Genomic DNA, 13,645 nt, shown 5'->3' with positions numbered 1-13,645 from the left:
GGTTATAAACTACTGCAAGACCATTTCAGGCTGGACATAAGGAAGAATTTCTTTACTGTTCGAGCCCCCAAGGTCTGGAATAGCCTGCCATCAGAGGTGGTTCAAGCACCTACATCGAATGACTTCAAGAGAAATTTGGGTGCTTATCTTGCTGGGATCTTATGACCCCAGCTGACTTCCTGCCCCTGGGGCAGGGGGCTGGACTTGATGATCTTCTGAGGTCCCTTCCAGCCCTAATGTCTATGAAATCTATGAAAATAAGGCAGGCAGACCATGCCAGAGGAGCAGCAGTTGGGGTACTTTTAGGTCATTAAAGCAAGTAAGAATGAACTTCCGCCCCTGCTCACAGACATGTCTTCTCTCTTCCTCTTCCCCACACTTGTGTCTGCCATAACTGCTGTCCCAGCTGTCCCGAGCAAGTGGAGCTCCAGAGTCATTCCAGCTATGCTGTGCAGGAACCTGAGACAACAGTGACAGGTGGATGGGTTCCCCCTCCCCATGCCAGTTTCTGAGCTAGTGAGAAGCATGCCTGCCCACTCCCACCACTGTCCTGACCTAAGACCAGCCCCCATGCAACCCAGCTAGAGTGGGACAGGAGCTCCCCTTACCCCCAGCACAGAGAGGACAGTGGCAGTGGCAGTGGCAGGCAGAGTAGAAAGGCATGGGAGGGGAGGGGACAAAGAAGAGAAAGGAGGAAGGGAATTCTTACCTTCTTTGGGGACTTCAAAAAATCCCTGGCTGATGCTCCTGCCATGTGGTCAGAAAAGAGGGTGCAGCTGCATGATAGTACTCCCTCTGCATAGTGGTAACAATCTCCAGGGGTGGGTTCACACATGCAGGCACTTGTGCTTGCAGCAGCTAAAATAGAAGTGATGTGGTGCAAATTTGAGTCAGGGCTTTTTGTCTCAGCACACGTCCCGGACATGAACTTTGGTGTGGTGCAAGTGCTGCCACTTGGGGCAAAATACCCCTGCCTGGCTCCTGCAGCCAGGGGGAGCCAGAACCTGGGGCCAGCACCTGTGCTGGCCAATTGGTACCTGGGGACTCTACCCCTTGTGCCAGCTGGACTGCTGAAACAGTCCTAACCAAGAGTTCCCTGCACCCTCTACCCACTGCAGCAGTTTGGTAGTGGGGGCTAATGCCTAGCTCTGACTTGCTGTGCACCTGCCAGACCTGGATGGGGATTGCATGGCCAGTAGAGGCATCTGCCCCTCTGGGCCTGCTGCCAATGGAATGTGGTCGCAGAATTGGCCTTAGTGTGGCACTACTGCCATGTGTGCCCCTGCCTGGCCATCTGGGCAGCTATTGCCAGTGTGGTAGCCTGCTTTGAACTGTCAAAGCATGTCCTCCTGGCCCTAATTGGCCAGGAGGTCAGCCACCTCCAGCTGGGTCCAAGGTGCCAGCTCTGAGCAGATTCCTCTGCCTGGGTCCTGCCACTTGTCTCCCTAGCAGGAATTCTGGTGTTCCCTATTGGAAAACTGAAAAATCCCTGATAAAAAAAAATCCCAAAGTCACTCTGTAAAATACCCGAAATCCATGTTCCTCCACAATTAAAACAAAAGATGACTATATATATCTATATAGATAGATAGATCTATAGATATATATGTATATATATATATAGAGAGAGAGAGAGAGAGAGAGAGACAGACAGACAGACAGACAGACAGACAGACAGATATCAGTTGGGCAATGTTTTATTGATATATCTACATTATTAAAACAATGTGGAAGCCTACCAGTGTCTCTATCATCATAATAAAATGAATTCTAAATACGTATATGTTTTGCTGTTTGCCTTTGGTTTTTTTACCATAGAGCAGTTAGAGCTCCTTCTAACCCCTTCACTAACCAGGATGTGGGGACAGATGCCCCTGCAGCCACAGCTCCTGCCAGCAGGTTTCATCCTGTCTGGCAGCAGGGCATACAGGGTGTGTGCTGGGGATGTGGAGTTGGCAGAAGGAGGGTGGGAAGAGGAGTGAAGGGATGTGGGTGGCTGTAGAGGGATGTGGGGGTTGTGGGGTGTGTATGTAGGTGTGGGTGGATTGTGGGGGGACTGTGGGAGGGACTGCTCAGGAGGGGTGTGTTCCCTGCCCTCTGCCCCCCATGGGACCACATCCCCCACTACAGGGGCCATATCCCTCAAACAGTGCTCCCAACAGCTTCAGCACTGGAGTGAGGGCCAGCAATAGGCTGCCCACCAGAGCATCTCTGTGGAGGACTGAAACTCTGGTTGCCTCAGGTCACAGTCTGGGACTGTGCCCTGCCCTGCATTTTTCCACCAGGGTATTGTTTGACCCCTTGGATAGCCAGGAGTCTAATTTTGCCCCTGTGCTGCAAATCTGCAGTGCCAGGAACGTTGTTTTGTTCCCACACATGCCTCTTACAGCATCTCAAAGGGGTTTGAGATGCTACAAGAGGCATGTGCATGCTCATCTGGACATGCCCCAAGAGACTATCCATCAGCTGAAAATAGCATATTTGCCTGAATACAAGACAACATGGAAAACTTATAAATTTATCATACTATATTTGCTCGATTAAAAAAATGAAGCCCCTGCCCTGTTAAACATGGAGGGGGGAAGTCCCTTGCCTTACAGTGTAGTACAAGGCATTTGGGAGAGGGGGTAGGCAGCTTCTATGGGTCCTGTGGAGCTGGCACTACCGCTATGGGACTGGGCTGGAGCAGCAGTGCCAACTTTGTGCTGCTGTTATGGAGCCATGTTCCATGTCCCATGCTGCAGCAGGGATGGACCCTACTGGGACAGAGAAAAGGTGAGGAGGAATGCGGCAGAGGGGAAGAGAGGGAGAAGTGGTGTGGGAGTAGGGGAAAACTGGGGGCTATGGGGGAGAAGAGGTGGGCCATGCAGAAACAGCAGGAGGTGGCAGCAGCTCCCCACTTCCCCCAGCTCCCCCCTCTCCCATTGTGCTCAATTATGAGGGGCTTTTCCCCCCCATGTTAAATGAAGGGGGGGGAACCTCATCTTCTAATCTAGGAAATATGGAAGCCCCAAAGAGCTAAGGCTGAAGTGAGCAGCATAGCAGTTGACTATTCCAGCTTAGGCTCTGTCCCACCAGGGGAATTCTTAGCTGGTAAGACACAGCCAGCTCTAGCCACCTTGTGCCCCCAGAGTTCCATAGTTTGAACTCTGATTCCAAAGAGAACCAAGGGCCTAATAATATTCTGAAAGTGTAACTAGTACAATGATTTTGGGGCTTCTTTAGATACCTTAGGTCCAAGTTCTTTCTATCAAAGCCAAAACTAACATGATAAAGTAGTGCCATGATTCACAAAATAAGGAAATTCAGAATTAAGGCTTTTCTTCTTCACTGGCATCCTTTTATAGGCAACTGTCAGGCCCAATAAGGTCTGAGATCTCTTTGTGGAATTAAGGACTGTACAACATGGGCTGCATTACTTTGGGGAAAATGAAACAGTTTTCAGAGTAGAAATATCAAAGGCACTTTAATTATGCCATTTATCTAAAATGTCATTGTTTCTTTAATAATCTGAAGCTCCCGCCAAATCACAACAGAGAAGTAAAAGCCTCCCATAATTATCTAGCCCTTTGACAGCAGTTATAGTGTCAGAAAAGCCTTAGCATTTGTAATTCTGAATGTGAGAGTTGGCATTATTTACCAAACGAAGCGCTGTAAAAGAACATGAAACTCTCTCTTATCCACATCTCACCATTCCCACAGTCACCTCATTTTATTTTTGCATGATGTCCTTACATGCTGTTTGAAATACCTCCATCCCCTCAGCATGAAGTACGAAATCCTGGGAAAATCCTTACATTTCAAGTGTCATCTGGGAACCAGGAAGGCGCTTATCAGGAAGAACAAGTATAGTTCAGATCCCACTGACAAGTTATATTTCCAATGGAAGGCTCCCTGATTCACATACTGTATGGCTGACTTGCTGCACAAGCAGCTCACCAGGCCATTGATATTATCTCGGTGGGTTGCATGTTGTATGCCCCAGAAGTACATGTTCCTTACTCTGTTCAAAGTACAGAATAATATTCTCATTAATAAAACGTTTTAGCTACAGCATAGCTCAATGACATTGTTTTCACTTAAGTCCTTCCAATGTCTCCTTTTTTGAAACTGACAGAGAAAAAGTCAAGGAATGGCTCTTAGATTTGGACCTAAATTCAACTTTTCAGAGAGATCCCTTTCTCCAACTTTTATGCTCCCCACTTTTTAAACTGTCAGATAAAATTAAACAAATGGGTCATAGATTTGGATCTAGGTTCAGATTTTGGAAAAGATACCTTCTCTAAACCTCCCTGGTACAACCTGGCATTTTACAAGATTGATACCTATTGAAGCATTTTCTTTTTCCTTCTGTGTGTGTCCTTTTTAAAATTCTATAGTTTGCAATCCAAACTTTACACCATTGTAATAATACATGGAAGTGATACTGAAGTTCACTAGAAAGTAATGGAAAAAAATTGACATAAGTAAGCTGTATCAAGTTGCTTCACTGTTAAAGTTCAAGCCAAAAAGAGATAAAATAATTGGAATAATGTGGGCTGTCAAATATGACAGAATTAACAATTTTTAATTACATTATTTTTACTTTTTAAGAGAGAATGGTCCTTTAAGAAATCAGGAAAATACTGCGGTACTAGAATAAAACTGCACATCCGATTACCATATTTACTTGATTAGATGATCCATTTAACATGGGGAAAAAAGCCACTTTGCTTTTTAATCAAGCACAAGGCAGCAAGGAGTGGTGGGGAGGTAGGCAACTGCCGCAGCTCCTGCTTCAGCCCAAGGTTGAGGTTGGGGCTGCAGCCGGAGCCCACAGCTGCCACCTGCCCCCAACCATCTTGGGCTGCCTCTACATACCTCTGCCCTTCTCCCCCACAGTACTCAAGAGCCAAAGCCAACTCAGGACTTTTAACACATCAGGGGCTACAAAGCCAAAGTCAGGAGAATGAGAAGAAGCTGTGAACACAAAGCTTACTGGAACAGACTGGGACCGTGTCAAGGCATGTCTGCAGCCTGAAGCCGCAAGCCTGCTGAAAAGGGGTGAGTGGTGTTTTCAGCAGCAAATCTGGTTGCTGGCCTCTGCAGAAAACTAGGGCAGTCTCATTAGCCACAAATCAGGGGCAGGTGCGATGATTCAAGCGGTTGGCCCAGCCAGGAATGTTTGAACAGAGACCCTGACATGCCTCTGACCCGTTGGACAACCTTGGCCAAATCACTTGCTTTCTGGGTGCCTCACCTGGATCATCTACTTCCCTTTCTTCCATGAAGTGTTTTAAGATCTGTAAGTGAAAAGTGCTACGAATTAATATAGTCATTATTAGATAAAAAGAGTAGAGTAGAGATAAAATGTTCTCACAATATAAAACAAAACTTTACCATGTTTCTAATAGGGTTCAAGTTTGCTACACAGGGAACAAGTCTGGATTTGAAGGGCTGGATGGACTATTATTTTATTGCACAGTTTCTCTTGTTCATTTTTATTTATTGCAAAGGAAACAGATCACATTGTATGATGCCCAGAAGATGGTATTAGCAACTACAAGTCATGAATTTGCATAGTCATGAATTATTCTATTTTTATATTAACTTTACTAGACAGGCGACTCCTCGTCCAGATTTTAAACAAATGAAGCATTGTTCCATAGATGGGAATCTAAGGCCAGATTTCATTCACTGAACTGATAAAAGCAACACTTTTCACCATGTACCACTTAGTTCATTTTAAAACATGAAAACATTTTTTTCTCTGCATAAATTGTACATAAGAAATAATATCACAAGAATAGTGACAAAAACAGACAGTAATGCTGGGAATATCCTACTTTGTAAGGCTGTTGTCCTTTGTTATTTCATCCAAAAATAAATCTTTCTGTCCCATCAGTATTATATTTAGACCCTCTGGCAAGGAGCTGCTGTTAAAAAAGAAAAAGAAAAAGAAAAAAAAAAGCTGTCTTGTTTTCTTGCTCTTAACTACAATCCATTTCAGCTCTCATACATTTGAAAAGTTACTTTTATTCTCTCACACTTTGGGCTGTCCCACTTTATTTTGAAGCAAAGAATTTGGCCCTTTGGTACTTTACAAAGAATCCAATGGACTAACATTTTAGTGTTGGGAAACAGCTAATGTTCTTGCCAGTGAGCTAATGCTGGAGTATCCTTTTGTCATGGCCAAATTTATGACAAGGATCAAAAACTATAAAAAGCTGTGTTGCATCCTGCCATTAAAGAGAATTAATATTTTCAGTGGTATGTTAACCAAAGTTTTTCCAGTGTCTCTCGTTAAAAGCAGATTGTTGACTTTTCATCATAGTGTGCCAAACATTTTCATTGAAACCCTAACAAGACTTTCATCTTACAACCATTATTTCTTAATGGACTTGGATAGGGGCACTGTACGGGAATGGATTTCCTTTTCAGCTCACTGCAATGGCCCATCATTAGTGTGCTGGGTCTTGCAGAACCATTACACATGCAAACATTTAAAGTATTTCCAGGGTGACTACTTTTCTTTCCTGAAATGCAATTCATGTTTTATCTATTATATTTAAGCAACATTTGGTCACATTTTACCTTTCAAGCATCTCTACTATGATCACTTATTCTGCTGTACAGTAAAAGTCATAATGAATGAGATCATACACAAATGTTTTTTTTTATGGAGTGGATTTTGTAGAACTTTCCCCTCATCTTGGGCAATAAATCTGTCTTTGAAAAACCACGAAGCCCAAACATTTGACCGTTTGACAAGAATATTGTATGACGACATCACTTACCACTTATTTCTTATTATTGGGTAGATTATAGCTTTCATATCTGGCAACAAAATATCTACTATTTTTCCTTTCACTGTTTCTATTTTTAGTGATTTTTCTATTCATCCTTGCTTTCCTTTTGGCGATACCCTAATATCTGTTGCTGAGCAGCACACTCTTGCTTTGTCGGAGAGTGTAATTTTTTGAGCTGACACAGACAGTGTGTCAACTGCTTTCAAAAGTTATCCATTACTCCATTTAAACCCTTTCATTCCTAATATGTACTTCTAAAGATTCCTTCACAATTACATACACAGATGCAGTTTTGGAAACTTTCAACCTTTGATGGTATTTTGAATCATGGCTCTATTGGCAGCAAACAAACTCAAAGTAACAACCCCAGAGTGTGATACCATCAGTTCTAAGAAGTTGTGTAATATTTATATGTATTCATTCAGACTTTATATCAAACGTAACAGGCTTTGCAACCTTCATTAAAAAAAGCTGGCACCCAGAGGTTACCATGTGTTCCTCCTTTTAGATTTGTGTTTAAGTGCAGATGTATATTTATTTTTCCACTCTACAATCCTCCCTAAATTGTTCTTACTGTGAAACTAATGAACCCACAGCTTTTATCCCAAATGGCCTTCAGGGTGCATCATATGGTCCTTTCTATTTAAGCAGTTTTTCTAGTATGCTTTCTATTTGCCTCTTATTTCTGCTGTGGTATTTGTTGCATTCCACTTCAAGAGACTTTGCTTCTTCAATGGGTGCTAGAAGACACTGGAAGCCTGGCATACTGCTGACAGCAGAACTGAAGCCAGCTCTCCCTAGGTCAGATCAAGAATGACCCTGTCATATTATGTAGACTACCAGAGCTATTCCTATCTTATAAATAGAGTTCTTAAAAATCTCTGAGTGTATCTACCCACAGCCTCAATCTAGAAACTCTTCCAGTTTTCCAGGTATTTCTTAATTATACTGGGCTGCTACTATATGCTTCTGGATTATTAATTTAAAGTAAGATTTTTATACACTTATCATATAATAAGCACTGGCCTCAGAAACTGAGTAATTTTCTTTATAGAATAGTGACATGCACTATTACCGGTTATACACTGTAATATTTCCAAATAGCTTTGGGGCCTGATCCAAAATCTATTCAAGTCAATGTAAGAAAATCTCATTTAGATCAGGGACTTTTTACTTTAAAGGAAAAATTATTTAAATAACAGGCCCCATCCTACAAGCCTCTCTCACACTAGTAACTTTACTTACTTGAGAAATGCCAGTGAAGGCTATATGGGAGGCATTGTGACTATTCCTATGAGTAAGCATTACAGATTTGGTCCCACTTTTTGTTTCCCCTCTGTACTAGGTGTTTTGTAAAAGATGAATTCCTGTGCAATTGGTACTAGTCTATAAGATTAGACTTTTATACTATATTTTATACTTTAGCAAATCCCACTGAACTCATTCAGTTTTATGCTGCTTCTTAGAGGGGACTATTATATGTAAGCTGAATCTCTTAACTATATCAAATCCAATATAAACACCCTCTTTATAAGACACACCTCACTCTAATGTGCAGTGTGGAGCTCCTAACAAAAATTATAAATGGAGTGCTCTGTTCAGGCATTTAACTCCTTCTTCCCTTATGTTAAATCACAATATGTAAGCCTGTTTTTATTTTGCACTCAAAATAAATATAACTGGGGAGCCATAACTTAACCCATATGATGCATTAGAGTAAATCTGAGAGGAGGTTTTAACTGGGAAAAGAAAACTATGAAGTTACTCACCCGAGCTATTTTAAAACCTTTTTTATTTTTTAAGGGGTGCCTGTGTGGAAGGGGAAGGGGGAATGTGCTAAAACTTTGCTAATTGTTGCAGAATTCAAACCTGTTTTCATTTATTTGAAATTATTACATAATGGAAGTAGGACGCCCTAATGCAACCCAAATGGACGACTTCAATGAGCGGGTGGAAATGATTCAGGACATTAAAGAGAAGCTGTTTCAATAACAAATCTTTATTATAATCAGGAGTGAAGTGGTTAATTTAAGATTTTACTGAAAAACAGGCTGGCAAAAATGTTTCCAGGGATGTGGGGATTTTTTTCCTTTTACTCAGTAGGGGTTTGGAGAGGAGGTTTGGAAGGGAAGGAGGGCTTCAGTTCCAGGATCCCTGCATTCCCACGAGCTCCATTAAGGAAGGGGGAAGGGCTTCCTGCTGAGGCAGCCATCTGCAGCATTCTGTGAACAGCAGGAACCAAAGGCCTGGTAAAAGGAGAGCAAACCCAGGGTGACAATTCTGTCTGGATTCAAAGTCAGAGTGGCTGATTTTTTTTTTTTTTTTTTTTTATTAAAGGGGAGGGAAGGTTTCTCTGGCAGAATTAGAAGCTATATAATGGAATATTAATTGTGACAACACAATAGCTTCACAGGCAGAAAAAGTGGCCAGTGCAAACACACCCTGACAGCCCCTCTTGGAACGCATCGCTGACAGCAAGCTGGGATTGTCATCATCCAAGCTACTGTCGCGCTGCAACAAACTATCTGCAATCCATGGGTGCATCTCTGAGGTTCCCTTAGGTTATTGCTTTCTAGGCTAGACTAAATTAGACCTGGATTTTTGTAAAGTGCTGTCACTTAATACCTATTTTATTAAGGTTATTTTTATGCCTATAATTTGAGGCTAACACATCTGTTATTTCCTCCACTGCCTGGCTTTGGTGAATGTTGCCTATGGAAAGTAGCAAGGAGTGACACTGGAAAAAATAACAAGGGTGTTTTAACTTCCAACATCTGGAGAAAACAATATTAAGGAAACAGGAACAAATAGGTACGGTAGCCTACAAAGCAAAAATCCACTTTTTTTTTATTTAAACATGAGCGAATCATTTATATGGTACAGTAGACTTTTTATGATTTTACTCTGAACAGTCTAATACAATAAAATAAGGCTGAAAAAATCTCATTAAAGAAAAAGCTATTCCAGCCCTTGCCATAAGGTCATCTGAATGCTAAACCCCTGAAGCACGCAGGTAAAAAGGAGAAAAAATATATATAAGAAAGGGCTCAGAATTCCATCGCAAAAACTTCCTGTTATGCAGTTTTCAGTAAAGTTTTACCACCAATACATACAGCTCCCTGGCTGCTACCTAGAGAGATGAAGCAAACCATACTGTATCATATGAAACTTCAGAACTGAATTGAGCATTCCAGTGGAGTGATAAGTATCAGGATGAAGAGCACAATGGTAGTTTTACTGAGTGCAAAAGGTACAAATGTAAAAGCTCTTAATCTTTGAGCCCTGTGGACTGAAATGATTTTTACTACAATAATAACAAAACCAAGGGAAAATAAACTGAAAAGGATACACTCTACCACACAAACATCCACATGAAAACAACACATTTCAATGCTACCATTTTCTTCTTTCTGAATTTGATAGATTTATTTTTACGCTGTACATTCCTAAACACTCCCATTTGTTGTCTCAATTCCTGTTTGTGACCTTGGAATTCCAAATTTATGATGTCACCATCTGCCTTTTTTTCAAGTGCATTGTATTAGAAAATGAAAACAGTATGAAAATACTTCCCTCTCCCCCCACACCCTTAACTTTTCTTCTTTTAATAAGCTTAACTTTGGCATCAGTTGAAGTGGCCAAAGAATTCTGAAACTCAAGAAGTTACCAAAGAGATCCAAACTAAGTATAATAAAATAACCTATTTTCTATTTCAAGCCAGGGAATACTGCTAGCACACATTTCTGAACACTTAACTGCTGTTTTGTAGAATGGGAGGGAGAGCTTTCTAATTTCATGTAATGTTCATTGCTTTGGAGAATACAGCAGTTTTATACATTTTAATCAGCTCTGACATAATTGAACACCTTTTCTTTGAGGAAAATATAACCCTGCTGAAGCTTATATGACTGTTCTTATCCAGCTCAAGGAGCAGTTGTCTGTGGGTCACAAATATTGTACTTTAGGCCTGGGTTGCATACAGGTCATAGGTGCCCTAACTCAACTAAGTATTTGAGCATATACTTGACTTTTAAGCATATCATTAGAGTTATTGATCACAACGTTAAATTTAAGCATATGCTCAAGTGCTTCACCAAGTTATGTTTATGCACAAAAAAGCATTCAGCTACAGGAGAGGAAACTCCATTAACTAGAAATGTCCATTGGCTAGCAGGCAAAACCACACATACAGCTATATGATTCTTTCAAATGATGTGACATAGGAGAAGCTTGGACCAAAGAGACTGTACATTTCCAAACAATATCTGACTAAAATCAAACTCTGTTGCAAGGACTGACATTGCAAATAATTGGCCTGGCCCTGAGAATCCCTTTGGTTTCAATGAGATATGCAGGTGCTCAGGACCTCTCAGGATTAGGCTCAAAATCAGTTTTTTAAACATAACTCACTATGCTGGAGCAGTAATTTTCCAAAGAAACTCTGGGTGTCCGAACCCACAAACCAAATCCAAAATTAAATAAATGGTCTGTCTGAAACTCTACCAACTGAGACCACTGGAGTTTTGCACACCACGAGGAAGAGGAGAACCTTTTCTCCTTTAATCTCATCCAGGATTCTTTTTGTCCTAGGGGGGTTTGTTGATATTACACAGATTCCCAACATTGAAACCAAACCGCTGAAGCAATATAGCTGCTATACGGTTTTACAAAATCTGAAAACTCATAGCTTTGCTTTATTAATTTTACATGTTAAAAGGTTCAGAGGGACAATATGATTATTCTGAAGGAAAAAGCTTTTCACGGCTTTTAAAAAAATGTCTGTAACTACAGTTTTAGAGTTTTAGGATAGCTCCCTTGCGACAACTCACTGGTTGCTATTAAGTATCTTCTACATATTTAACAATGCTGCAGTCTATACTATTTCTTGTGTCACTTTACATACATTTCCATCTGCTTTCTCTATGACTAGTTGAGATCCCATCACACAAAACACTATTTACTGTGCAACTGCAAAGCATGTTTAATTTTTTGGAAAATTAGTTTGGACCTGAGGTGTTAGGTGTAGAAATGCTCCAGAGACACTAAGGCTAAGTAAAGACAGTCAAAAAGTCTAAGGCTAAATTGATTCAATCTTTGCAGGTTAGTCTAAACTGCATAGATTGAACCAATAAGCCATGGAACAGCCATTCCTTTGGATTCTGAAAATGTAGCCACATGCCTGCAGTAGCCCAGGCCAGAAGCTGAAGGGTGCTAGAGCACATCTCCCCCCTCGGCTGGAGCAGACAGCTTGGACCAAGGCTAGCCCACCCACCCTGGAGGGGAGGTATGTGGGAGAGGTGCAAAGCATCCTGGCATGCTTTGGGACTTTAAGTAAATTTGAATTTGGGGGGGATCTGGGACAGAAGTTCAATACATTGATTTAACTTAAATCAGTTAAGTCTGATACTACATTCATCCAGGTTTATCTTAAAACAGTTTCAGTCATTTTCATAGTTACTTAGTAGGTAGGGTTGGAAGGGACCTGAGCAGATCATCAAGTCTGGCCACCTGCCATGGCAGGAAAGACTACTGGGGTCAAACAACCCCGGTGAGGTGATTATCCAGCCTCATTTTGAAGACCCCCAGAGTGGGAGCAAGCACTACTTCCCTTGGAAGTTGGTTCCAGATCCTAGCTGCCCTGACTGAAGTAGTGCCTCCTGATGTCTAGTCTGAATCTACTCTCCACCAACTTGTGACCATTATTCCTCATTAATCCCAGTAGTGCTCGGGGGAACAGCAACTCTCCCACAGCCTGCTGCTCCCCCTTGACCAGTTTGTAGACGGCCACCAGATCCCATATCAGCCTTCTCTTGTGGAGGCTGAACAGGTTCAGGTCCTGTAGCCTCCGCTCATAGGGTCTGCCTTGCTGCCCCCTGATCATGCGAGTGGCCCTCCTCTGGACCCTCTCCATGTTGTCCACATCCCTCTTGAAGTGCGGCGCCCAGAACTGGATTCAGTCCTCCAACTGTGGCCTGACCAGTGTCACATAGAGGGGGAGGATCACCTCCTTGGACCTGCTCATGATGCATCTGTGGATACATGACAAGGTGTAGTTAGCCTTCCTGACTGTGTCCCCACATTGGCGAACCATGTTCGTTTTGGAATCAATAATACCACCAAGTTCCTCTTCTGCCTCTGCGCTGACTAGAAGCGAGTCCCCCAGCCTGTAGGTATGGTGCTGGTTCTTCCTCCCCAGGTGCATCACCTTGCACTTGTCAGTATTGAATCCCATCCTGTTCCCATCCGCCCACCCCTGTAACCTGTCTAGATCTAGTTGCAGCCTGTCCCTCTCCTCCAGCATGCCTACTTCTCCCCACATTTTAGTGTCATCCGTGAAGTTGAACAAGGTTCTTTTCACCCCCTCATCCAAGTCGCTGATGAAGAAGTTGAACAGTGCAGGCTTGAGGACCAAGCCCTGGGGGCCCCACTGCCCACATACCTCCAGGTCAAAAAAGACCCATCCACCACCAGTCTCTGGGTGTGGCCCTCCAGCCAATTTGTGACCCATCTGACTGTGTAGGCATTGATGCCACAGTCACCTAATTTCTTAATGAGAATGGGGTTTTGAAAGTGGTTTGTGTGAACTGAACCTCTGTTGTGTTACAGGTTTGAACCGACTGCCAATCACTTATACTGGTTTATGTATCATTTCTGTTTCTACTCTAATTTAACTTACAGTCTGTTTCTCTCCACATTCTGTGCCATCACTCTATGAATATATAATATCATAGAAGAGGCCTGATACAAACTATTTAAGACTCATGGATAGGAACCTACCTAATTCACAGGAGCTGCCCCTCAATTTTGCAGGCAGAAAGCTGGCCAGGGCAGCCATTTCACAGGTGGATCATGGTGGT

The 13,645-nt window shown here is 42.3% G+C and overlaps 1 long non-coding RNA gene across 1 annotated transcript in view; it reads right to left on the bottom strand.

The window, feature by feature from the left end:
- Positions 1-769: 769 nt before the first annotated feature.
- LOC149864827 (uncharacterized) overlaps positions 770-13,645 on the bottom strand; it is a 71,750-nt gene continuing 58,874 nt past the window's right edge. The window contains exons 4-6 of the long non-coding RNA XR_016442296.1: positions 5,826-5,912; positions 5,240-5,282; positions 770-858 (exon numbers count right to left, since the gene is read on the bottom strand). This is a non-coding gene — a long non-coding RNA (uncharacterized LOC149864827). The remainder of the gene's footprint in view (positions 859-5,239; positions 5,283-5,825; positions 5,913-13,645) is intronic.

The sequence above is a fragment of the Crocodylus siamensis genome, chromosome 5 (genome assembly GCF_052110815.1).
Source record: "Crocodylus siamensis isolate JL-2025a chromosome 5, ASM5211081v1, whole genome shotgun sequence".
Classification (NCBI taxonomy): Eukaryota; Metazoa; Chordata; order Crocodylia; family Crocodylidae; genus Crocodylus; species Crocodylus siamensis.
Note: the sequence above shows the minus strand (reverse complement) of the source record. Positions and strands in the feature narration are given on the sequence as shown.